A 25,577-nucleotide genomic window follows, 5' to 3' on the forward strand; every position below is an offset into this window, starting at 1 on the left:
CTTTTTAAAAGACTTTATTAATTTTAGACAGAAGGGAAGGGTGGGAAAAAGAGAGAGAGACAAACAAACATCAAGTGTGTTTGCCTCTCACATGCCCTGGCCCACAACCCAGGCTCATGCCTTGACCAGGGATCAAACCAGTGATGGTTTGGTTCAGAGGCTGGCACTCAATCCACTGAGCCACACCATCCAGGGCTGATCACCTAAAATGATACACAAAGGATTTAAAAAGAGATAACACAAAGTGTAACATATCTGTAGGTACGAGAAATCACTGGGAGCATGTCATATTACTGGACTGAATTTTAGGCATAATCTTGCACTAGATGTAATATTTTTTCATTAATTATATTTAAAGTTCTAAGGATTCTTGTGTCTTCCTCAGCCACAATTTAAGGGCTTTTAAAATAATAATACTTATATAGAATAATCATTTTAATTCTTCTGAATTATACCTTTTTATCATTTTAAGCAAGGTAATATTTTAAAATCTTAAGAGATTAAAGTTTCATTGCTTACCTCTTATTTATTCCCCCTGAAGGGAAATGAAGAGATGTTTGTCATCTAAATGCAACAGTGGAACACAATGTCTTAAAAGTTATGGAGACAGCCCAAACTTCCTTGGGTCACTCTAAATTTTCTCATTTATATCCAATAACAGATCAACATTTTCTCAATAACTTTTCTAGACTCTGTCTCCTGGATCCCTCATTTTTATTTACCTTTCCTTCATCCCCACTTTCTTTGTCCAAACATTTTTTGTCTGTGTTACAGCCATAGCCTTATATGTAGTGTTTTCCCCCTTAAATAATACCTCCTTTTTCTTATCCACTAATAATTGACAAATGAGGTAAGGTAAATGAGGGAAGGATTTACAAAATGGCATAGAGAAATGTAATATGCCAATCAACTGGACAATAATTATTAGAGACCTTGCCAGCCCACAAACACCTGAACTTTAGACAACTGAAAATTAAATATTAGAGTGCTACTTTCATACTTAAAATTGAAAATAATTAATATGAAAGAGTGATATCTATTTTCAACAAGTTCTGAGGAAATGGACAATATCAAGTACGCTGCTGCGAGTGTGGATGCTATAATCTTTTGGCAAAGCAATTTTTTTGTATCTTAATGTTGAACAATTTTATTAGGAATCTGTCCTACCCTAATAAAATATGTGTAAGATGCATAGTATATCATCGTTTTAATTAAAACGAACTATAAATATTCCCACTTTGTAAGGGAATGGATGACAATTATGGTGTAGTCATTCTAAATTTTAAAGAGAAAAATATATCTACGTCTGTTGGCCTAGAAAGGTCTACATAATATACTATTCTGTGGGGAAAATATTGAAGAACAATGAATATAAGATGATTACTTATAGACATAAAGAATAGAGAACCTAAAAATTAGATTTATAGTGTATCTTTGTGATATTACAGAGAAAGGGATGAGAGTGGTGATGGTTACCATTAGAGGGAAGGCTGTTTCCTTTTTTAAACAAATCAACTAAAATGTCAGTATCTTTTAATGATGTTAAAAATGTGATTATTTGTGTGATTATAGAAGATGGCACAGTAGTGGGGTGAATATGTACAAACCTAGTTACCACTGGGTAGGACTGATTGCTTCCTCTACTGTGTGATACTAGAGAGCCAGTATACCATAGCTGTTAAGAACATAGGGTCTGTATTATAACTATGTAGGTTTGAATCTTACTTCCACTATTTACAATATGTGTAATCTTTGACAAGTTTAATAAATCACTTAGTGTTTCTGTTCCCTCATTAGTAAAATAAGGTAACAATAATACTGCTGAATAAAGTGATTATGAGAATTACATAAACTATTAATACATATTTAATGCTTAAAATGTTTCCTGTTACAAAGTAACCATTCAATAAATGTTAGCTGCTATTCTAGAATGACAGAAGTTATATGGTTATCTCACTTACAAGGACATGGCATTTTAAAAGAATTATATATAAGTGGAACCTAATAATAGAAGTATAAAATAAAAGAAGTATAATAAGTGGAACAAAACAAACAAGCAAGCAAAATAGAACCAGAGACATAGAAATAAAGAACGAACTGATGGTGACCAGAGGGAAGGGCAGAGGAAGATAATGGGAAAAGAAGGGGAAGGGTCAAGTCTAGGATCATGTATAAAAGGCCTATGGACAAAGACAGTAGTGGGGGGGATTGGTGGGGGGGATTGAATGTGGGAAGGGTGGGGGAGTTAGGGTAGGGGAAAGTAATGGGGGAAAATGGGGACTGTAGTTAAACAACGATAAAAATTTTTTTTTTAAGTCCCTGATGAGTGCCAGCCTGCGAACCAAAGGGTTGCTTGTTCAGGTCCCAGTCAGGGCTCTTGCCTTGGTTGTGGGTCAGATCCCCCATTAGGGGGTGCATGAGAGGCAACCAAACATTGATGTTATCTCCTTCTCTCTCTCCCTCCCTTCCCCTCTCTAAAAGTAAATAAATAGAATATTTAAAAATTTTTAAAAGAAGTATATATGTAGGTAAATCCAGTTGATTTACATTGAGAATATGATGACAGTTTATTTTTTGATTTTTAATAATTTATAAAATATATATTATTTATTCAGATAAAAACAAAAACTTATTACCAGTAATATATGTTTGATGTTGGGGCAAATAAGATAAATCACCTGCAGCTTACCATACAAACACATCTAAGGCCAAGCTTTAGATTTCAGCCAAATTTATTTCCATATTTCTTCAGCTCTAATTAGAATGACCATATAATTTATCATCTAATAATTCAGGGAAGTTTTGAAAGAAAAATAGGGCATTTTATAATTAAACCTAGAACTTGTCTTAAAAGGGACCGTCTAGATAACTAGGATACATAGTCATGCTAGCCCCGGTAGAATTTCCCTTGACATACCAATACTCACCCCATTGTAGCCCAGTATACTTCACCATTGTGAATCTGAAGGACACCCTGGTTCAGGCTACCACCATTCTTCATTTGGATTAATAATAGCTTTACAAGAGACCTCCATTCTTTCCTTTTTAATATTCATTCACCACAGGTGTCAGAGTGATCATTTTAAAATGTAGGTTAAATCATGTCACTTTTTTGCTCAGTTCCTCCAATGACTTTCTGTGTCACTGAGAATAAAATCCAGTCCTTTTAACTGTCCTTATAAGACCCTACCCTATCTGGCTGTCCTCTACCTTCATATAAAGATCCCATTGATTCTCTAACCTTATCTCCTACTATTCCCCTTCTTATTGGTTTGCCTCCAGCAATGTTGACCCCTTTCCTGTTCTTCAAAATTATCAGAAATGCCTCCACCTGAGTGACTTTGCACTTCTGTTTTCTCTGCTTGTTGTGCTTTCTGCCAACATAAATGGGGTTTGCTTCCTCATATTTGTCAGTTTTTTTCCTCAAAGTCTCATTCCTCATGAAGACTAAACACTTTAAAATTGTAAATCACTGCCCCTCTGATACTCCTCATTCCTTTTCTCAATTTTATTTATTATCTTTTGAAATTCACCATAATGTTAGCCTCTCTGAATTAAGAATTGTCTTTTGTATCCTCTACTGTATCCATAATCCCTACAATAGCACAGACCACATAGCCACTGCTTGAATACATATTTCTTGATGGACAATGAAGACAAACTTTACTTGCTTCTCTAACTTTTTCAAGTACAGACTTGTGTATACTATGGAAATTCTTTGCAGGATCTAAACCCCATTCTTTGGGGGGGGCAATGCCTAATGCCATAACTTCTGTAAGCATATTGCCTATCAATTCTGAAAAGCCTCATGAGTCTGCTAATGACCACGGACTATATACTATTCCAATTTGTAAGTAAATGATGTTTTGAAAACATGTTTCTTCATATATTTTTAAGTAAGTGGGGTAGGAAATGAGAGTATGTTATCTGTGCTGGTGCAGATTTTTATTTTATAGCCACTAATTCCTCAAAGGAGTAGTAAAGAATGACATCAAAAGAAGAAAGATCTCCAGACTCATTTTTGTGTTATGCTTTGCCAAGAGAAATATTATCAGGGCAGTGCATGCAGCACATGGAGTTCAGGGTCCCTGAAAATGTGTGAATTTGTTGCCACCACCAAATTAACTGCTTAATTACGTTGTCTTTCCAATCCTACATTCTTAATTACGCATTCATAAAACTGCCCCTTTGAGCACAAATACAATTGCAACAAAAATATAATTGTGCATGTTTATCAAGTACCTAATTTGTTTTAGTTGCCAGTTTCTAATTATATATGAAATATAAATGAATTGTAGGCCATATATTCTGTGTTAACTCCTGCAAGGAAAACTTTTCATAGGTCCAATCAACACTGAAGTTGCAGGAACTAACAAGCCTGGTGACGAACATTCTTTATGTATACTACTTCTCAACCTAGATATCCAGGAATATACAATTAGCGATGGCTCACATATACATCCATAAAATGTCATAAAACAACATATCCCATGCAATTGTATTTTGAAAAGTTTTCATGCAGGGAAGGGTTTACAGGAAAAATATAAAGGACACATGGACAAAAACTAGGGGGGAGGTGGAAATGAGAGGGTGGTCGGGAGGGCTGGGGGGGTTGGCTGGGATGGGAGTAAAAAACAGAAAACTGTATTTGAACAATTAAATTAAAAAAGGAAAAAATATAAAAACAGAAAAGTTTTCATGCTATGAACAACTATTTTACCTTAACTTGCTCTAGTGCCACTAACTTTATTTCAAGACTAAACTTCATGAAGTCAAGACTCTTGTTCATCATTTTATACATAGGTATATTAGTTTCCTGAGGTTATCACAACAACTTACCATAAATTTAAGTTGAACTCAAATTTATTTTTTCACAGTTCTGGAGGCCCAAAGTCTGAAATAAAGGTGCTTGTACTGCTGCACTCTCTCATGAAGCTCTGTATGGAGAATCATTCCTTGCCTCTTTCTATTTCTGGTGGTTGGCCAACATTCTTTGGTGTTCCAATCCCTGCTTCTCTCTTCACATTGCCTTTTTATCTGTGTTCTTTTTTTATCTAAAAACATCCTCAACCTCTTTCTTTTAGGCATACATGCTGTTATGGACCTATATGCCATTATAAACCTACATGCCATTGCAAACATACATGCATGATAATTCAGCATAAGCATCTCTCAAGATGCTGAACTTAATCACATCTTTTACCATTTAATGTAATGTGCTCTATTTTTCATGTAAGATAATATTTATAGATTCTAGGTATTAGGAAGTGAATATGTCCTTGGGACATGATTTTTTCCAGCTCACCACACTATGATAGTACCTGACACATAATAAAAGGTTGACAAATTTAGTGGCTAATATGCCTTGAGCAAGTGTCTCCCTCTCACCAACCCATCTCTCTCATTTGCTTTGGTTTTCTCATACTTAGTCTGACAGGGTTGAATTATATAATCATTTTGACATAAAATCTCATAAAACAATGATAAAGAAAAAATCACATGGAATATAGATTAATTCAGGTATAGGCTTGAGTATGATATAGTTAATTCCACACTTCCATTGCTCCGTGCAATAGAGAGAGACATACAAATGTCTTTGTGTTTCTGAGTTGGCTTATTATAGTATATCAGTCATTTTGAGGCAATAGAATGAAATTTGATAGAGATATTCTCACTTCAAGTATGTATGTGAAAGTGGGAGAAATATCTGTAAATGTGTAATACTTGCAATATGTTTGTAATCAGTCTTGAGCCCCAAAATTTGATCATGAAGAACAATATTAGAATTATTTTTTTCCTGAATATCACAAAACAAAACACTGTAGGGGGTGTAGACTGCCATCCAAAGAAAACACATTTTGACAGCTAAAATTGTAATCAAGTGTAAACAGTTTGCAGTAGTTATTATTTCAATGTATATTAGAATTATTGATATTTTAAAATAAAACTTTAATTATGTTTAGAAATATATCAGTCATGAAATACAAGTACCATATGGTTTCACTCATATGTGGAATCTGATGAACAAATGAACTAATAAGCAAGATGGAGACAGACTCACAGATAGCTGTAAGGGATAGGATCGAGGGGCTGGGTGGGGAATGGGATGGAGGGACTGAGTGAAAAAGAAAAGCAGAAAAACTCAGGGACACAGACAACAGAGTGGTGATTGGCAGGGGGAGGTGATGAGGGAGGTGGACAAGTGTATAGAGGAGATAAATAATAATGAAAGGAGACTTGACTTGGGGTGGTGAACACACAATGCAGTGTGCAGATGACATGTTGTGGCAATGTGCACCTAAAAACTGTATATATAAGTTTAATAAAAAGAGAAAAAGTTAAAAAAACATGCAAATTTGAGAAAGTTTCTTTATAAATAGGAAATTTCCCCTTAAATTCATTTTTTATTCAACTAGTCAAAAGTTTATTATCCTAATTTAATATACAATTACATGAAAAAAATTTATTGGTTTTCAATGAATGGTGCTTGACAACTGGACATCCACATAAAAAATGAATCTAGACACAGACCTCATACCCTTCACCAAAGTTAACTTAAAATGGATCACAGATCTAAATGTAAAGCACAAACCCATAAAACTCCAAGATGATAACATTGAGGAAAACCTTGATGACTTTGGGTATAGTGATGATTTTTTAGATTCAACACCAAAGACAGAATTCATGAAAGAAATAATTGATAAGCTGAATTTTCTTGAAATTAAAAACTTTTACTCTGAAAGACAATGTTAAGGATGAGAAGATAAGCAACAGACTTGGATATTTACAGGGGTGAGTGAAAGTAGGTTTACAACTGTGAGTATACAAAGCACAGTTTATTCTTGTATTATTATTTATTAATTATTATATAATTTCCCATCCTACCAAACCACTTTTGCCCACCCCTGTATTTGCAAAAGACACATATGATAATGGAATGGTATACAAAATACACAAATAACTAATAACTCAACAACAATAACAATGACAAAATTAAAACTGGGCCAAAAGCCTGGCTGGTGTGGCTCCATTAGTTGGGCATCATCCCGCAAACCTAAAGATCATAGGTTTTGTTCCTGGTCAGTGCACATTGTCTAGGTCAAAAATTTGGTCCTTGGTCAGAGTGCATACAAAAGGCAACCATTCAATATTTCTCTCTCACATGAATGTTTCCCTCCTAATCTTTCTCTCTCACTACCCCTCTTTCTCTTTCTAAAACTTCTCTCTCTCTCTAAAGCAATGAAAAAATAACTTCAGATGATGTTAAAAAACATTTAATGGGACAAAGATGTTAAAAGACACCACAACATAAGATATGTACAGATAGCAAATAAAGTATATGGAAATATGCTTCACATCATATGTCATCAGAGAAAGGCAGTTTAAAACAACAGTAAGATATCACTATGCACTTATTAGAATGGCAAAAATCCAGAACATTGACAACAGTAAATGCTGGTGAGAATGTGGAGCATCAGGAAGTCTCATTCACTGCTGGTGAGAATGCAAAATGATACAGCCACTTTGGAAAACAGCTTGTAATTTTCTTACAAAACTCAACATAATTTTACCATGTGATCCAGCAATCTCATCTCTTGCTTTATACACAAGTAAATTGGAAAATTTATATTCACACAAAGTCCTGCACTTGAATACTCATAAGTTTTTTCCTAATTGCTCAAACTTAGAAGAAACATTATCTTTGAGTAGGTAAATACATAAACTTGGTACATCTAGACAATGGGATCTTATTTAGCACTGAGAGGAAATGAGCTATCAAGCCAAGATAAGACATGGAGAAATCTTAAGTGCATATTAATAAGTAATAGCCAATCTGAGAAGGCAACATACTACATGATTCTAACTATAAAACTTTCTGGAAAATATAAAAATATGAAGGTAATAAAAAGATTAGTGCTTGCCGGGAGGTAATAGGGGATGGGGAAAGGTGAATTTGTAGAGCATGGTGGATTTTTAGGGCAATAAAAATATATAATACTTCACTCACCAGTGTTGTTCAGTTGGTTGGGCATCATCCCACAAAGTGGATGGTTGTCAGTTCAATTCCCAGTCAGAGCACATGCTTAGGTTGCAAGTTTGGTCACAGGTCAGGGAATGTATAAGAGGCAACTGATGGATGTTTTTCTCTCACATCATTGTTTCTTCCCTCTCTTTCAGCCTCCCATCCCCTCTCTCTAAAAATAAATAAATAAAATCTTTAAAAATGTAACAAGTATAAAAATAGGTAATATGTATTTGTCCATACCCATAAAATATATAACACCAAGAGTGAACCATAATCTGAACCAGGGATTTTCAATTCATGTGCTATAAGAATGGTTTAAAAATGTAATACCTGACTAGTTAATTAGGAACACTGGCCTCTTTTTCCATATATTGTCAAATAAAAATGACTACATCCAATAAAACAATAGCTGTCCAGCATGAATAAATCAAAAGCATACCTATTTTCTGTCACATTGGCAAAAATATATATTTTTTGGTGTGCTGCTGAATTTTAGAATTAGTTTCTGTGTGCCATGTGATGAAAAAAGTTGAAAATCACTGGTCTAAACTGTAACTTTGGATGATTATGACGTGTCAATGTAGGTTCATCAATTTCATTTTTTCACCTTTAATCTTTATTATATTTTCCATTGTATTTTTTAAAATTTTTGTTATTTAATTATTGTTCAAGTACAGTTTTACTCCCATCCCAGCCCACCCCCCCAGTGCTCCCCACCTCCCTCCCATTTTCACCACCCTTAGTTGTTGTCCATGTATCCTTTATACTAGTTCCTGTAAATCCTTCCCCTTTTCCCCCTGAAATTCCCTTCCCTTTCCCCTCTGGTCCCCCCCGTTCTCTATTTTAGTGTCTTTATTTTTATATTGCTTGCTTGCTTGTTTGTTTTGTTGTTTAGCTTAGTCCACTTATACTCCCCTCCCCCCAGCAATCACCATTCTGTTGTCCATGTCCATGAGGCCTTTCTCCTTTGTTCTCAATCCCTCCACCTCATAACCTCCCCACACCCAGCTGTTATCTGCTCTCTGTCTATGGGTCTCTGTTTTGCTCGTTAGTTCAGTTTGTTTATTAGATTCCACATATGAGTGAGATTATATGGTATTTATCTTTCTCTGAGTAGCTTACTTCACTTAGCATAATGTTCTGTAGGTCCATCCATACCGTTGCAAGTGGTAAAATTTTCTTCTTACAGCCGAGTAGTATTCCATTGTGTAAATGTTCCATAGTTGTTTTAGCAATGCATCTATTGATGGACACTTGGGCTGCTTCCATACCTTGGCTTTTGTAAATAATGCTTAAATTAACAAAGGAGTGCTTACGTTCTTTTGAATTAATTTTTTGGGCCCCTTCCAATACATTCTCAGAAGTGGGATCACTGGGTCAAAAGACAGATACATTTTTACTTTTTTTGAGTTATCTCCATACAGCTTTCCAGAGTGGTTTCATCAACGTGCATTGCCAGCAACGGTGCAAGAGTTCTGCTTTCTCCACATCCTTGTCAGCACTTGTTGTTTGTTGATTTATTGATGATAGCCATTCTGATAGGCTGGACATGGTATCTCATTGTGGTTTTAATTTGCATCTCTCTGATGACGAGTGATGTTGAGCATCTATTCATAAGTCTATGGGCCATCTGTATGTCCTCTGTTGAAGTGTCTATTCAGTTCCTTTGCCCATTTTTAATTGGGTTGTTTGGGTTTTTTTGGTGTTGAGTTTTGTAAGTACTTTATAAATTTTGGATATTAACCCTTTACTAGATGTATCAGCAAATATATCTCCTATTGTATGCATTGTCTTTTTTATTTTGTTGATGATTTCCTTTGCTGTGCAAATCCTTTTTAGTTTGATATAATCCTATTTGTTTATTTTTTCTTTTTCATCCTTACCAGAGAGATATATTTTTCAATTAGCAACAATTGCACCTTGGATAATCCTCATTGGTTACGATACTGCCACTGGGCAAAGCTCAGAGAGATATGTTAGACAAAAAATTGCTATCAGTAATGTCTGAGATTTGCTGCCTATATTTTCTTCTACAGTTTTTTTTTCTTTTCAGTTTTTTTTCTTTTAATAAATTTTATTTAGTTATTTTTTTACATTTTTTTATCTATTTCTCCCATCCCATTCCCCCTGCCCCGTCTCCCCCCTCCCTCCCATTTCCCCGCCCCCAGTCCTCATCCCTGTGTCATGATACTTGTTCCTCAAAATCCCTCCCCCCTTTTCCCCTTAAATTCCCTTCCCTCTACCCTCTGGTCACTGCCCACTTGTTCTCTATTTCAGTGTCTTTGTTTTTATTCTGTTTGCTTGTTTGTTTTATTCTTTAGCTTCCTGTCAAAGGTGAGATCATATGGTATTTGTCCTTCAATGCCTGGCCTATTTCACCCAGCATAATGCTTTAACTCAAGGAACAACAACAAAAACAGCCCAAAGCAAGTACAGGTTTTTTTTTTATTATTATTTGGGATGAAACATTTAAATCTCTGATCCACTTTGAACTTTCTCTTGTGTTTGGAGTATGGGGATGGTCTAGTTTCATTTTTTTCTGCACATATCTGTCCAATTGTCACAACACCTTTTATCGAATAAACTATCTTCAGCCCATTGTATATGCTTGCTTCCTCAGTTGAATATTAATTGACTGTAAAGGTGTGGGTTTGTTTCTGGGCTCTGTATTCTGTTCCATTGATCTATGTGTGTGTTTTTATGCCAGTACCAGGCTATTTTGATTACTATGGCCTTATAGCATAGTTTGATATTTGATAGCATGATCCCTCCAGATTTGTTCTTTCTCGAATTGCTGTTGCCGTGCAGGGCTTTTTGTGATTCCATATAAATTTTTGATATATTTGTCATAGTTCTGTGAAATACCACTTTGAATCTTGATAAGAATTGTGTTAAATCTATAGATTGCTTTGGGTAATATGGTCAGGTCAGTGATTTTAATTCATCTTGTTCATGAACACGATATGTATTTTTTAAATATATTTTATTGATTATGCCATTACAGTTGTTCTATCCCCCCCTTCATTCCCCTCCACCCTGCACACCCCCTCCCACCCACATTCCCCCCTTTAGTTTATGACCACATGTCCTAAGTTCTTTAGATTCTATATTTCCCATACTATTCTTGCCCTCCCCCTACCTATTTTCTACCTACCCTCTATGCTACTTATTTTCTGTACCTTCTCCCCCCTTCTCCTTCTCCCACTCCCCTGTTGATAACCCTCGATGTGATCTTCATTTCTATGGTTCTTCTTCTGATCTAGCTGTCCTCTTAGTTTGCCTTTGTTTTAGGTGTAGTTCTTAATAACTGTGAGTTTGCTGTTTTTTCACTGTTCATATGTTTTATCTTCTTTTTTAGGTAAGTCCCTTTAACATTTCATATAATAAGGACTTGGTGATGATGAACTTCTTGAATTTGATCTTATCTGAGAAGCGCTTTATCTGCCCTTCCATTCTAAATGAAAGCTTTGCTAGATAGATCAATCTTGGTTGTAGGTCCTTGTCTTTCATGACTTGGAATACTTCTTTCCAGCCCCTTCTTGCCTGTAAGGTGTCTTTTGAGAAATCTGCTGACAGTCTGATGGGAACTCCTTTGTAGATGACTGTCCCTTTATCTCTTGCTGCTTCTAGGATTCTCTCCTTCATTTTAATCTTGGCTAATATAATGATGATGTTACTTGGTGTGTTTCTTCTTGGGTCCAACTTCTTTGGGATTGATTCTCTGAGCTTCCTGGATTTCCTGGAAGTCTATTGCCTATGCCAGATTGGGAAAGTTCTCTTTTATTATTAGTTCAAATAAGTTTTCCACTTGCTCCTTCTCTTCCCCTTCTGGTACCCCTATAATTGGGGTGTTGGAGCATTTAAAGGTGTCCTGGAGGTTCCTAAGCCTCTCCTCATTTTTTTTTGAATTCTTGTTTCTTCATCCTTTTCTGTTTGGTCATTTTTTTTCTTCCTTCTGGTCCACTCCCTTGATTTGAGTCCCAGTTTCCTTTCCATTACTATTGGTTCCCTGTGCAGTTCCCTTCATTTAACTTAGTTTAGCCTTCATATGTTCCTCTAATTTGTGATTAAAATCAACCAGTTCTGTGAGCATCCTGATCACCAGTGCTTTGAACTGTGCATCTGAAAGTTTGGCATTTTCTTTGTCACTTAGATTTATTGGCTCTAGGGCTCTGAGTTGTTCTTGAGCCATGTTTTGATCTGTTCATGCCTGTTAAGTATGAGGAGGGGAGCCTTTGGTGTTCACCAGGATGGGACCACCCAGGTCACTTGTTTGTGATGCTGTATGTGGGGGCAGGGTCAGAGAGGTACAATGGCAGTTTCCTCTGCTGCTTCCCGCTGCTGGGGCTTATGTGGTCTGTCTCACTGCTTGCTCCTTCACCAGGTTATCTCCATGTGAATGTGTGACCATGGTCAGCCCTCAGTGTGTCTGCTGCCTTGTGCTCTCAGTGGGTCCGCCCGATACTCCACACCTGGGATCCACCCATAACTGCCAGGGTGCCTGGGTCATGCTCCGGGGTTGCTCTGGTGGATCTTTCCTTCCAGACCCCATTCTGCTGCTGGCTCTGCTCCTCTTACTGCTTTGGCTGAAGTGTTCGTTGTGGTCAGACTTCCATATAGTTCAATTTTCTGTGGTTTGGCTGCATTTTTATTGCTTAAACTTTGTTGTTTTTAAACTTGGTTGTGCGAGAAGGCACAGTGTGTCCACCTATGCCTCCATCTTGGTGGAAGTCTCCAGTATGTACGTATTTGTACAAATTCTTTCTTCTGTGTCTTCTAATTTTCTAAGTACAGGTCTTTTACATCATTGGTTAGGTTTATTCCTAGGTATTTGTTATTTTTGATGCAGTTGTGAATGGAATTGTTTTCTTAATTTTCCTTCCTCTTAGTTCATTATTGGCATATGAAAATGCGACTTATTGCTCAATATTAATTTAGTATCCTGCTAATTTGCTGAATTTATTTATCAGGTCTAGTAGTTTATTGGTGAAATCTTTGGGGGTTACTGTGTACAGTATCATGTCATCTGCAAATAAAAACAGTTTTACTTTTTCCTTTCCAATTCGGATGCCTTTTATTTCTTCTTCTCTGAATGTTGTGGCTAGGACTTCTAGTACTATGTTGAAAAAGAAATCTGAAAGTGGATATATCCCTGTCTTTTTCTTGATCTTAAGGGCAATACTTGTAGTTTTTTTCCCATAGAGTATGATGCTAGCAGTGGGTTTGTCAAATATAGCTTTTATTATGTTATGTGTGTTCCTTCTATTCCTACTTTGGTGAGAGTTTTTATCATGTGTGCTGGATTTTATCAAATGCTTTTTCTGCATTTATTGATATGATGATGTGGTATTTACCCTTCATTTCATTTAGGTTGTGAATCACATTTTTGATTTATGAATGTTGTACCAACCTTGCATTCCTGGAATAAATCCCACTTAATCATAATGAATGATGTTTTTTGATGCATTGCTGTATTCAGTTTGCTAATATTTTTTTGAGGATTTTAGCATCTATGTTCATCAGGGCTATTGGCCTATAATTTTCTTTTTTATAGTGTTTTTATTTGGCTTTGGAATTACAATGTTGATGGCCTCATAGAGTTTGAAAGCCTTCCCTCCTTTTGAATTTTATTAAATAGTTGAGAAGCAGAGGTGTTAGTTCTTAGAGTGTTTGGTGAAGTTCACATGTGAAACCATCTGGTCCAGAGTTTTTGTTTGTTTGAAATTTTTTGATTATTTCTTCAATTTCACTATGTATCATATGTCTATTAAGATTCTCTGATTCTTCCTGATTTTGTTTTGGTATGTTTCTAGGAATTTATCCACTTTGTCCAAGCTGTCTAGTTTGTTGGAATATAGTTGTTCATAATATTTTCTTACAGTCCTTTGTATTTCTTTGATGTCAGTTGTTATTTCTCCTGTTTCATTTCTGATTTTATTTATTGAGGTACTTAATCTCTTTTTTTTTTCTTGATGGGTGTGGATAAAGGTTTGTCAATCTTATTTATCTCTTCAAAGAACCAGCTCTTGGATTCATTGATCTTTTGTATCATTTTTTTAAGATTCTATTTCATGTATTTCTGCTCTGATATTTAGTGTTTCCTTCCTTTTACTCTGAGCTTTTTTAATTCTCCTTTTTCAAGTTCCTTTTAGTGTGAAGTTAGATTGTTTATTTGAGGATTTTCTTTTTCTTTTTTTCTTTTATTTTTTTAAAGATTTTATTTATTTATCTTTAGAGGAGAAGGGAAGGAAAGAGGGAGAGAAACATCAATGTATGGTTGCCTTTCGTGCGTCCCCTGCTGGGAACTGGCCAGCAGGGAACCGGCCTGCAACCCTGGCATGTGCCCTGACTGGGAATCGAACCTCGATTGTCTGGTTCGAAGGCCCATGCTCAATCCACTGAGCTACACCAGCCAGGGCTCTTTTTTTTTTTTTAAATAGGCCTGCAATGCTATGAATTTCCCCTCATGGGATTAGTTTCCCAGTGTCCCACAGATATTGGATTGTTGTGTCCTCTTTTTCATTTGTTACAAGGTATCTTTTGATTTCTTCCTTCATCTTGTTGGCCCATTCATTGTTTAATAACATGTTATTTAGCTTCTGTATCTTCATGTGATTTTCATTATTCTTATTAGTGATTTCTAGTTTTATAGCATTGTGGTCAGAGAAATGCTTGATATGATTTCAATATTCATAATTTATTGAGACTTATTTTGTGACCTAACATGTGGTCTGTCCTAGAAAATGTTTCATGTGCACTTGAGAAATATGTACATTCTTCTGCTTTGGGGTGAAATACTCTGAATATATCAATGAAATCCATTTGATCTAGTGTGTCATTTAAAGACTCTGTCTTCTTGTTTATTTTAATCCCTGGAAAATCTATTCATTGATGTCAACTGGGTATTGAAATTTTTGTTGTTCTTCCTCTAGTTCTTATAGATGTAGGGTTAGGTTGTTTGTTTGAAATGTTTCTATCTTTTTTAGATAGGCCTGGATTGCTATGAACTTCCCTCTCAGGAATGCCTTTGCTGTGTCCCATAGGTTTTGGGTTGTCGTGAGTTCATTTTCACTTGTTTCCAGAAACTTTTTGAGTTCTTCCCTAATCTCATTCTTGACTCATTCATTGTTTAATAGCATGTTATTCAATATCCATGATTTTGAGTGTTTTTTTTCCTTGAGGTTGGTTTCTAATTTCAGTCCCTTGTGGTCAGAGAGAATGCATGATATGATTCCAATTTTCTTGAATTTGTTGAGGCTTGTTTTGTGTCTTATCATATGATGTATCTTTGAAGTTGTTCCATGTGCACTTGAAAAGAATGTGCATTTTGCTTCTTTGGGAGAAAGGCTTTATATATATATATCAGTTAAGTGCATTTGATGTAGGGCATTTTTTAATGCCACAATATCTTCGTTGATATTTTGTTTGGAAGATCTGTCCATTTTTGACAGCAGGGTGTTAAAATACCCTACTATAATTGTGTTACTGTCAATATCTTTCTTGAAGTCCTCCAAGACTTTCTTTATGTATTTGGGTGCTCCTATGTTGGGAGCATATATATTTACAATGTTTATGTCTTCTTGATGGATTCTTCCCAAGAGTATCATGAAGTGACCTTCAGGGTCTCTATGGCCCTTTTTTTGAAGTCAATTTTGTCCGATATGAGAATTGCTACCCCAGCTTTTTTTTCCTGTCCGTTTGCTTGGAATAATTATTTTCAGCCCTTCACTTTTAGTCTGTGTAGGTATTTTGTTCTGAGGTGGGTCGCCTGTAGGCAACATATGTATGGGTCATGACTTTTTATCCATTCAGCTATTCTATGTCTTTTGAATGGGGCATTTAATACATTTACATTTAAGGTTATTATTGATAGGCCGTTTTCATTGAATGGCACTTATCGAATGGCACTTATTTATTGCCATTTTTCTGTACCTGTGTTCCTCTCTGTCTCACTCTTTGTCTTCATCTTCTTAAAGCAGACCCTTTAGCATCTCTTGCAGAGCTGGTTTGAATGAGGTGTATTTTTTGAGGCTTCTTTTGTTTGGGAACCTCCTTATTTGGTCTTCCAATTTAATTGAGAGCCTTGCTCGCTAATGTAGTCTTGGTCGTAGGCCTCTGGTCCTCATTTCTTAGAATATTTCTTGCTATTCTGTTCTTGCATGGAGCGCTTCCATGGAGAAGTCAGCAGCTAACCTTATTGGGGCTCCCTTGTATGTAACTTCCAGTTTTTCCCTTGCTGCTTTTAAGATATTCTCTTCATTTTTAATTTCATCATTTTTATTATGATATGTCTTGGAGTATGCCTCTTTGGGTTCCTCTTTTTTTTTAATTTTATTTAGTTATTTTTCTTGATTGGGCCTCTGTATTTCCTCGATTTGTGTGATTTTTTCTTTGATCAAATTAGGTAAGTTTTCCATCATTACTTTTTCATACAGGTTTTCTGTCATTGCTCTCCTTCTTATGGTATCCCTGTTTTATGAATATTATTACCTTCTATGTTGTCCTTCATTTCCCTTAATTCTTATTCATTCTTTCTGAGCCTCTTTTCCTTTTCTTGCTGTTTGTGGGTGTTTTTTCTACTTTGTCCTTCAGCGTCCTGATCTAGTCCTCTGCTTTATCTATCCTGCTTTTGATTCCTTGTGCTGTGTTCTTCAATTCAGAAATTGTATTCTTCATTTTTTCTTGGCCCTTGGTGATAGTTTCTATTTCCTTTTTTATGTTGATATAGTTTGCAATGAGTTCATTGTAGTTTCCCTATAGTTTCTGGTAATTCTCTGTGAGCTCATTGAGCTTCCTGATAACCACCGCTTTGAACCCAGTATCTGATAGTTGACTTGCCTCTATTTCATTAACATTCTTTCTGAGGCTTCCTCCTTTCTTTTCATTTGTGGATTGTTTCTCTGTCTTCCTATTGTTTGTAAGACTCTTCTTGTTAGCCTCTGCTTCTGAAATCGATCTATTCTGAATCCCTGGGTTTTTGGTGTGAACTTCTATGGTAGAAGACATGTGACATTCATTGGTGCAGTCTCCTTGATGTACTGATCTCATTGATCTTGGGCTGTCATTTATGTTGGCTCTGCGTATGTCTTTGGGTTTTGATTGTTGTTGGGTCTTTCTTTGGTGGGTCCTTCCCTCCAGCTGGTTAACTGAGAGTCACTCTGTCCACCATGTCTTATATTCTGTTGTGTGGGTGTGGACAGGTTGTATTGAAACTGATTCTTCTTCTTTTTTTTTTTAAAGTTAGTGTAGTTTTGTATGAAGTTTTGAGGCTTCTTTCTTGCTCTTGTTCAGATATTTGTTCTGGGTAATTTCTCCACCATTTAGTTGTATTTCCAGATTGATCCTGGGTGGAGGTTAGTGTGGCTTCCACTCTCTCCTTCACCTTCTTCCATTGTGATCTGTTGGTGGTTCCTTTGTCGGTGAGTTTCCTCTTCCAACAGATATCCTGGTGTTCACAGCTCCCACTGACACTTTTTTTGTGATCAGTTGGAGGGGGCAGGCAAAATGGTTTAAGATAGTGGGAGTGTATTCTCTGGTATTTGAAGTATTAAGTGAAATTGTTTTGTTTATCCCATAATCTTTACTAAGTTTCTTATATTTTGAACTGAATGAACCAGATTTTCTGATCATCTTTAAATATGCAAACTTGTAATATTGACTTGAAAGGAAGAGTCAAATTATGTTTCCTGAATGTTTCAGATAAAATTTGAATTTTAAGGGTTTTTATTGAAGTAATGCCAAATTCTAAATTTTACTTTTTATAATTTGTGGGGTCACCAAACCGTTTTATTTATTTCTGGAGATTAGTGGAGCACCATCACTTTGAATTTCCTTATTACCTTGATCAGGATGGAAGTTTAGTATTTAAGTTAATCAATGGAGTCCTCACTTACTTAGCCTTTCCTTAAATCCAGTCATGGAATATGATGGGATTCTATACCATGCAAATGGATGGTTTGCTTTTGTTACTCTCAGTTTACAGACAAGCATTATAAATATTTGTTTTTCACAAACAGCAGGGTAATTTGGTGGAAAAGAAAGTAGCTTGAACTAGTAAATTAGTTAAAATACGGAATAGTTTTTATACTATTTTTTGTTGTGATAATATAGGACACATTTACTTTTTGGAAGTGTAATTGACATATAACTATATATATATATAATATATATATATATATTATTGTTGTTCAAGTACAGTTTTCTGCCTTTCCCCCAAGCCCTCCCCACCATCCCAGCCCTCCCTGCCTCCCTCCCCCATTTCCACCCCCTTTTTGTTGTACTTATGTCCTTTATACTTGTTCTTGTAAACCTTTCACCCTTTTCCCCCATTATCTCCTCCCCTCTCCTTTCTGATCACTGTCAGCCTGTTCTCAATTTCAATGTCTTTGGCTATACTTTGCTTGCTTGTTTGTTTTGTTGATTGGGTCTTGGGGCTGATAATTGTATACATTGACAAATGATCACCAAAGTAAGTTTAGATAACATCCATCACTGCAATTTCATATATATATATATATATATATATATATATATATATATATTTTTTTTTTCTTTTGATCAGAATATTTAACTAAGAACCAAACAACCATGGTTCGATTCCCAGTCAGGGCACATACATAGGTCACAGGCCAGTTCCTAGCAGGGGACACACAAGAGGCAACCATACATTGATATTTCTCTCCCTCTCCCCTTCCCCTCTAAAGATAAATAAATAAAATCTTTTTAAAAAGAATATTTAAGATTTACTCTCTTAGCAACTTTGAAATATGCAATACATTATACTCACTGTGCTGTATAGTACATTAATGCCCATGACTTAAGTATTTTATAACTGGAATTTTACTTTTTTTGACCCCCTTTATCATACCAATCTATTCTCTATATTTATGAGTTTGACTGATTGTTTTTTAGAATTGACATATTAGTGAGATAATATAGTATTTATCTTTCTCTTTCTGACTTTATTTATCATATACCTTCAAAGTCCACCCATATTGTTGCAAATGGTAAGATTTCTTTCTTTTTCTTTACTCTCTATTGCTGACACTATTACAGATGTTCCCATTCCTCCCCCTTTGCCCACCTCACCCTGCCTTCATCACCCCTTCCCTCTGGCCATCACCACACTGTTGTCTATGTTATGCATATATCTTCTTTGACTAATCCCTTTACCTTCTCTCATTTAGTCCCCTCTGCCCTCTGACAGCTATCAATATGTTCCATGCATCCATGCCTGTTTCTCTTTTGTTCATCAGTTTATTTTGTTCATTAGATTCCACATATAAATAAGATCATATGGTATTTGTCATTCATAGGCTGGCTTATCTCACTTAACATAATAGTCTCCAGGTCCATTCATGCTGTCATAAAAGGTAAGAGTTCCTTTCATTTACAGCCTTGTAGAATTCCATTGTTTAAATGTATCCAGTTTTTATTTTTTAGAGAAAGGGGAAGAGAGGGAGAAAGAGAGGGAAGCATCAATGTGTAGTTGCCTCTCACATGCCCCCCACTGGGGACCTGGCCCACAACCCAGGCACATGCCCTGACTGGGAAACAAACCAGCAACCCTTTGGTTCTCAGGCCAGCACTCAATCCACTGAGCCACATCAGCCATGGCTAAATGTACCACACGTTTGTTTTTTTTTATATCCACTCATCTACAAGTGGGTACTTGGGCAGTTTCTGGATCTTAGTTATTGTAGATAATACTGTTATGGATGTAGAGGGTGCATATATTCTTTCATATTGGTGGTTCAAGATTCTTAGGATATATCCCCAGAAGTGGAATCACTGAGTCAAAAGGAAGTTCCATTTTTAATTTTTTTAGAAAACTCCATACTGTTTCCTACAGTGGCTATACCAGTCTGCATTTCCCCCAACAGTACACTAAGTTCCATTTTCTCCACATCCTCACCAGCATTTGTTGTTTGTTTATTTAGTGGTGATTATCATTCTGACAGTTGTGAAGTGGTATCTCATTGTGATTTTAATTAGTATCTCTCTGATGATCAGTGACCTTGAGCATTTTTTCATATATCTATTGGCTATCTGTATGTCCTCTTTGAATAAGTGTCTGTTTAAGTCTTTGCCTATTTTTATTTTTCATTTTTTTCATTTATTTAATTATTGTCCAAGTACAGTTTTCTGTCTCTTTGCCTATTTCTAAATTGGATTGTTTGTCTTCCTGGTATTCATTTGTATGTTTTTTGTGTGTCTATCTATAATCTATGTATGTATGTATCATCTATTTATGTATATGTATATATATTTTTTCTCTCTCCTATCTATCATCTATCAATCATCATTTATCATCTATACAAATACACACACTGGCTTTTAAAAGCATATTTTTCCTCACCTCCCAAGTATTTTGAATATATTACTTATCTACAAATCACTTTCTTTTAAGAAATTGATTAAGTAAATTTTTTGCATAGGAGATTATTACCTCAACCCATATCTTAATATTTGTAAATTTCTTAAAATTTTAAAAACATTTATAGATTTTAGGGAGAGGGAGAGAAAGGGAAAGAAAGAAAGGGAGGCAGAAACATTGATGTGATAAATAAACATCAATTAGTTGCCTCCCATAAACACCCTGACTGATAGAACCCCCAGCTTAGGTATATGCCCTGATCAGGAATTAAACCCCTAAACTTTTGGTGTATGGAATGATGCTCTAACCAACAGACTCACATATCCTCCAGCTATAAATTTCTTGATAGTGCCTCTGAAAATGGGAATTCTTGCCTATTTGTTTTACATATACCATAATGTTTTCAGCTTTATTGACATATAATTGTTAAATAAATTGTAAGATATTTAAAGTATATATCTTAGTGATTTAATGTACATATACATTGTGAAAAGATTCTTTCCACCTAATAAATAAACACAACCATCACCTTACATATTTATCTTTTGTGTTTGTGTGTAATAATATATAATGAGTAGATCAAAAAACTATGGTACATCTACACAATGCAATACTACACAGCAAAAAGAAAGAACTCCTACCCTTTGTGACAGTGTGGATGGAACTGGAGACTATTACGCTAAGTGAAATAAGCCAACAGTGAAAAACAAATACCATGTGATCTCACATATAAGTGGAACCTAATCAACAAAACAAGCAAATGAGCAAAACAGAACGAAAGACATGGAAATAAAGAACAAACTCATAGTAACCAGAGGGGAGGAGAGAGGGGAGTAATGAGGGAAATAAAGGGAATGGTTGTCAAGTAATATGAATAGATGACTCATGGGCACAGGCAATGGGGGGATTTACCGTGGGAGTTGGGCAATGGAGCAGGGGAGTATAATGAGCAAAAAAAAGTGGGACAGCTATTACTCAACAACAATAAAAAATGAAAAAAAATAAATAGTGGAAACTAAAAAAAAAAAAAAACTCTCTATGCTTTGTGATGATTATTTGTGCCCTGTACTAATGTAGTAGCTGTGGACATGGTAATAAAAGAAAAGATTCAACAGAGATTTACAAGTTTTTAGGAGTTATATGGGTGAAGGAATTTTCATAATCAAAACTACACATATGATTTTGGCTTAGGCATTATGGTAATGGGTAGTGTTATTACTGAGTAGGGAATAGCTTTGCATAGGCCAGGGTTAATAGAATAGGAAAATAAAAGTCTCCTTTGGATTGCATATTTTTAAGATAGGATGAGGACTCTGTGTTCACCATACCTAAGAAAATGAAACCCATGTGAAATTATGGATTCTTAAGCTCTGTGAAACTGTAAATCAAGTTATAAATATAACATTGTGTTATCATTATTAATTTTTAGTCAATGTTGCCTACATCTTAGCTTTGGTTTGTGCATGTAAACAATTGATATAGTGAGAATCTTATGGGCATTGAATTAATTATTTCTAAGTTTGAATCCCAGATCTGTCATTTTATACCTTCTTGAACTCAAGAAAATTACTTACCTTTTCTGAATTTCTGGTTTTTGAGCTATAAAATCAGTATAGTAAATTTTATTTTATACAACTCCTGAAAATTAATTAGAAGTCAGTCTACTTTGGAACTGAACATGTTTCTAATCAACCTCTTTTCTCATTTCCTTACTTCCATAAATGTGATCTAATTTACAACATAGTATGCCTATTGTAACTTCTAATTTATAGGCCAATAACACTAATTCTTGATACTTTTCTTACTGTACACTGGTGGACCTCATTCTGTAAAATTGATATGCTTAAGAAATGTGCATTTTTCCTAAGTCAAATAATTTTCAAATATATTAGAGAATATGATAATTTAACAGAATCCTGTTATAAACCATATTTTAAGCTGAAAAGCCTATGTCTTATTCATTTATTCCTTTACCCTTCTTATCATGCAGTTGTCATTTTACAAACATGGTTTTTATTATTAGTAAATCTGATTATTAAAGTAGTTCAATACAAGCAGCATAAAATATATATCAGAACATACCACTATTTACCAATGTTCTCCTCCAAAACTTTAATGGTGTCGCAGCTTATATTTAAGTCTTTTATCCACTTTGAATTTATTCTGGTGTATGGTGTAAGTTGGTGCTCAAGTTTCATTTTTTTTTTGCATGTAGCTGTCCAGTTCTCCCAACACCATTTGTTGAAGAGGCTATTTTTACTCCATTTTATGTTGCTGCCCCCTTTGTCAAATACTAATTGCCCATAGAGACTCGGGTTTATTTCTGGGCCCTCTGTTCTGTTCCATTGGTCTATATACCTGTTTTTATGCCAGTACCAGGCTGTTTTGATTACAGTGTAATACAGTTTGATATCAGGTATTGTGATCCCTCCTACTTTGTTCTTCCTAAAATCGCAGCTGCTATTCAGGGTCATTTATGCTTCCATATAAATTTTTGAAGTGTTTGTTCTATGTCTATGAAGTATGTCATTGGTCATTTAATAGGTATTGCATTGGATCTGTAAATTGCTTTGGGTAGTATGGACATTTTGATGATGTTAATTCTTCTGATCCATGAACATGGTATATGTTTCTATTTGTTTGTGTCTTCCTTGATTTGTTTCTTCAGTGTTGTGTAGTTTTCTGTATACAGGTCTTTTACCTCCTTGGTTAGGTTTATTCCCAGATATTTTATTTTTCTTTTTGCTATATCGAATGGGATTTTTTTCTGATTTCTTCTTCTGCTGTTTCATTGTTGGTATACAAAAATGCCTTTGATTTCTGGATATGGACTTTGAATCTTGCTGTTTTGCCAAATTCATTTATTAGGTTGAGCAGTTTTGGGTTAGAGTCTATAGGATTTTCCATGTACGCTCTCATGTCATCTTCAAACAGTGACAATTTCGTTTCCTTTTTTCTGATTTGGATGCCTTTTATTTCCTTTTCCTGTCCGATTGCTTTGGCTAAAACTTCCAATACTATATTGAACAGAAGTGGTGAAGGTGGACAACCTTGTCTTGTTCCTGATCAAATGTTGCTGCGTGAAATATCTCAGATATTTCACGCAGCAACATTTTTACTGATATGTCCCCTAGAGCAAGCGACATAAAGGAAAGAATAAACAAATGGGATTTCATCAAAATTAAAAGATTTTGCACAGCTAAAGAAAACAGTATTAAAAGAAAAAGAGAACCAACTATATGAGAAAACATTTGCCAAAGATACCTCAGACAAAGATTTAATCTCCAAAATATACAAAGAACTTCCACTACTCCACTCTAAAAAGACAAGCAACCCAATTAAAAGTGGGCAAAGGACTTAAACAGACATTTCTCCAAGGAGGACATAGAGAAGACCCAGAGACACATAAAAAGATGCTCAGTATGGCTAGCTATCAGAGAGATGCAAATTAAAACCACAGTGAGATGCAACTTTACACCAGTCAGGATGGCCATCATAAACAAAGCAACAAACAACAAGTGTTTTATAGATTATGGAGAAAAAGGTACCCTAATCCATTGTTGGTGTAATTGCAAACTGGTACAACCACTATGGAAAACAGTATGGAATTTTCTCAGAAAAATAAAAATCGACCTGCCTTTTGACCCAGCAATTCTACTGCTAGGACGATATCCTAAGAACCCTAAAACAGCAATCCAAAAGAACCTATGCATCCCAATGTTCATAGCAGCACAATTTACAATAGCCAAGTGTTGGAAGCAACCTAGGTTTACATCAGTAAATGAATGGATACAAAAACTATGGTACATATACACAATGGAATTTATGCAGCAGAAAGAAGGAGCCCCTACCCTTTGCAGCATCATGAATGGAACTGGAAAGCATTATGCTGAGTGAAATGAGCCAGGTGTTGAAAGACAAATACCATATGATCTCACCTTTAACAGGAAACTAAACAACAAAACAAACAAGCAAGCAAAATAAAAACAAAGACACTGAAATAGGCAACAAAGGGACAGTGACCAGAGGGGAGAGGGGAGGGAATTTCAGGGGAAAAGAGGAAGGATGTACAGGAACTAGTATAAAGGATGCATGGACAACAACTAAGGGGGATGGAAATGGGAGTGAGGTGGAAAGCACTGGGAAGGTGGGCTGTGATGGGAGTAAAAGACAGAAAACTGTACTTGAACGACAATTAGATTTAAAAAAGAAATAAAAGAAATGAAGAACATACCACTGTTTACAGAAAAATTTGAAAGAAAATGATAGGACACAAAAGTGAATAACTCACTGATACCTAGTTTAATTTGGTACTTCTGGAAAAAAGGAAGAATGTATTTACTTATTTCAAGTACTTATGGTGACAGATTTCATCATGCAACAGTAATATTTTAAGTCATTCTTTCCATGCTGTGCTGTCAGCTGTGATAACAAGAAATGCACATTGCTCTCTCCAGGACAAGTTTTAAAAATGAATGACCATTATTTTGAGTAACAATTGTTATCAAATTATGTGTGAAGTTAAATCTTAAAATGAGAATGTACTATTTTAAAAAGGCTTATAGGGATGGATAATGTCAAGTGTAAGAAAATTTATTTAGTGGCTTTTTTTTTGTTTTACAAATGGAATAAACTCTAGGAAAGTTAGAAAAAGGGAAAGTAGAAATATGCATAAAGGAACAAGAAACATACGAAGTAAATACATTAGTATTTCACATGGTTTTGCAAATTTTCCTGTGAATTCCATATAATTAAGATACTCTTCTATATGCTTTTCTGCATCCTGCTTCTTGTTCTTTTAAGTTATAAAAATGGAGTTTATCCATATTGGTAACATTATTTTTAATCATTACTTTTTATATTTATATTTTATTTTTTTCTATCACCATTTATTACCCCATATACTTTCTTCCATTACTTTTAATGGTGCCATGTGTTCCATTGAGTATGCATATCCTTTCTATTTTGCAAATCAAGAATTTGGAGGCATCTGTGTTACTTACAATGCTTACACTTTTAGCAGTTAACTATTATTATCCTGCCCAGTATTTCTCACTTATTTTCCTAGGAACTAATCCTACCCATGTTCCAGATACCTTGTTACCAAAGGTATTTTTAGCATCTGACTTCAACCTTGCTTAATCATTTCCTTTGCTACACATTTTGAATTTATAA

General features: G+C 35.2%; 1 pseudogene; it reads right to left on the bottom strand.

Moving 5' to 3' along the window:
• Positions 1–9,910: 9,910 nt before the first annotated feature.
• On the bottom strand, positions 9,911–9,990 carry LOC119056031 (uncharacterized; annotated as a pseudogene).
• Positions 9,991–25,577: the final 15,587 nt, after the last annotated feature.

Source organism: Artibeus jamaicensis, unplaced genomic scaffold, assembly GCF_021234435.1.
Source record: "Artibeus jamaicensis isolate MK-2021 breed Jamaican fruit bat unplaced genomic scaffold, CSHL_Jam_final contig_240, whole genome shotgun sequence".
Taxonomy (NCBI): domain Eukaryota; kingdom Metazoa; phylum Chordata; class Mammalia; order Chiroptera; family Phyllostomidae; genus Artibeus; species Artibeus jamaicensis.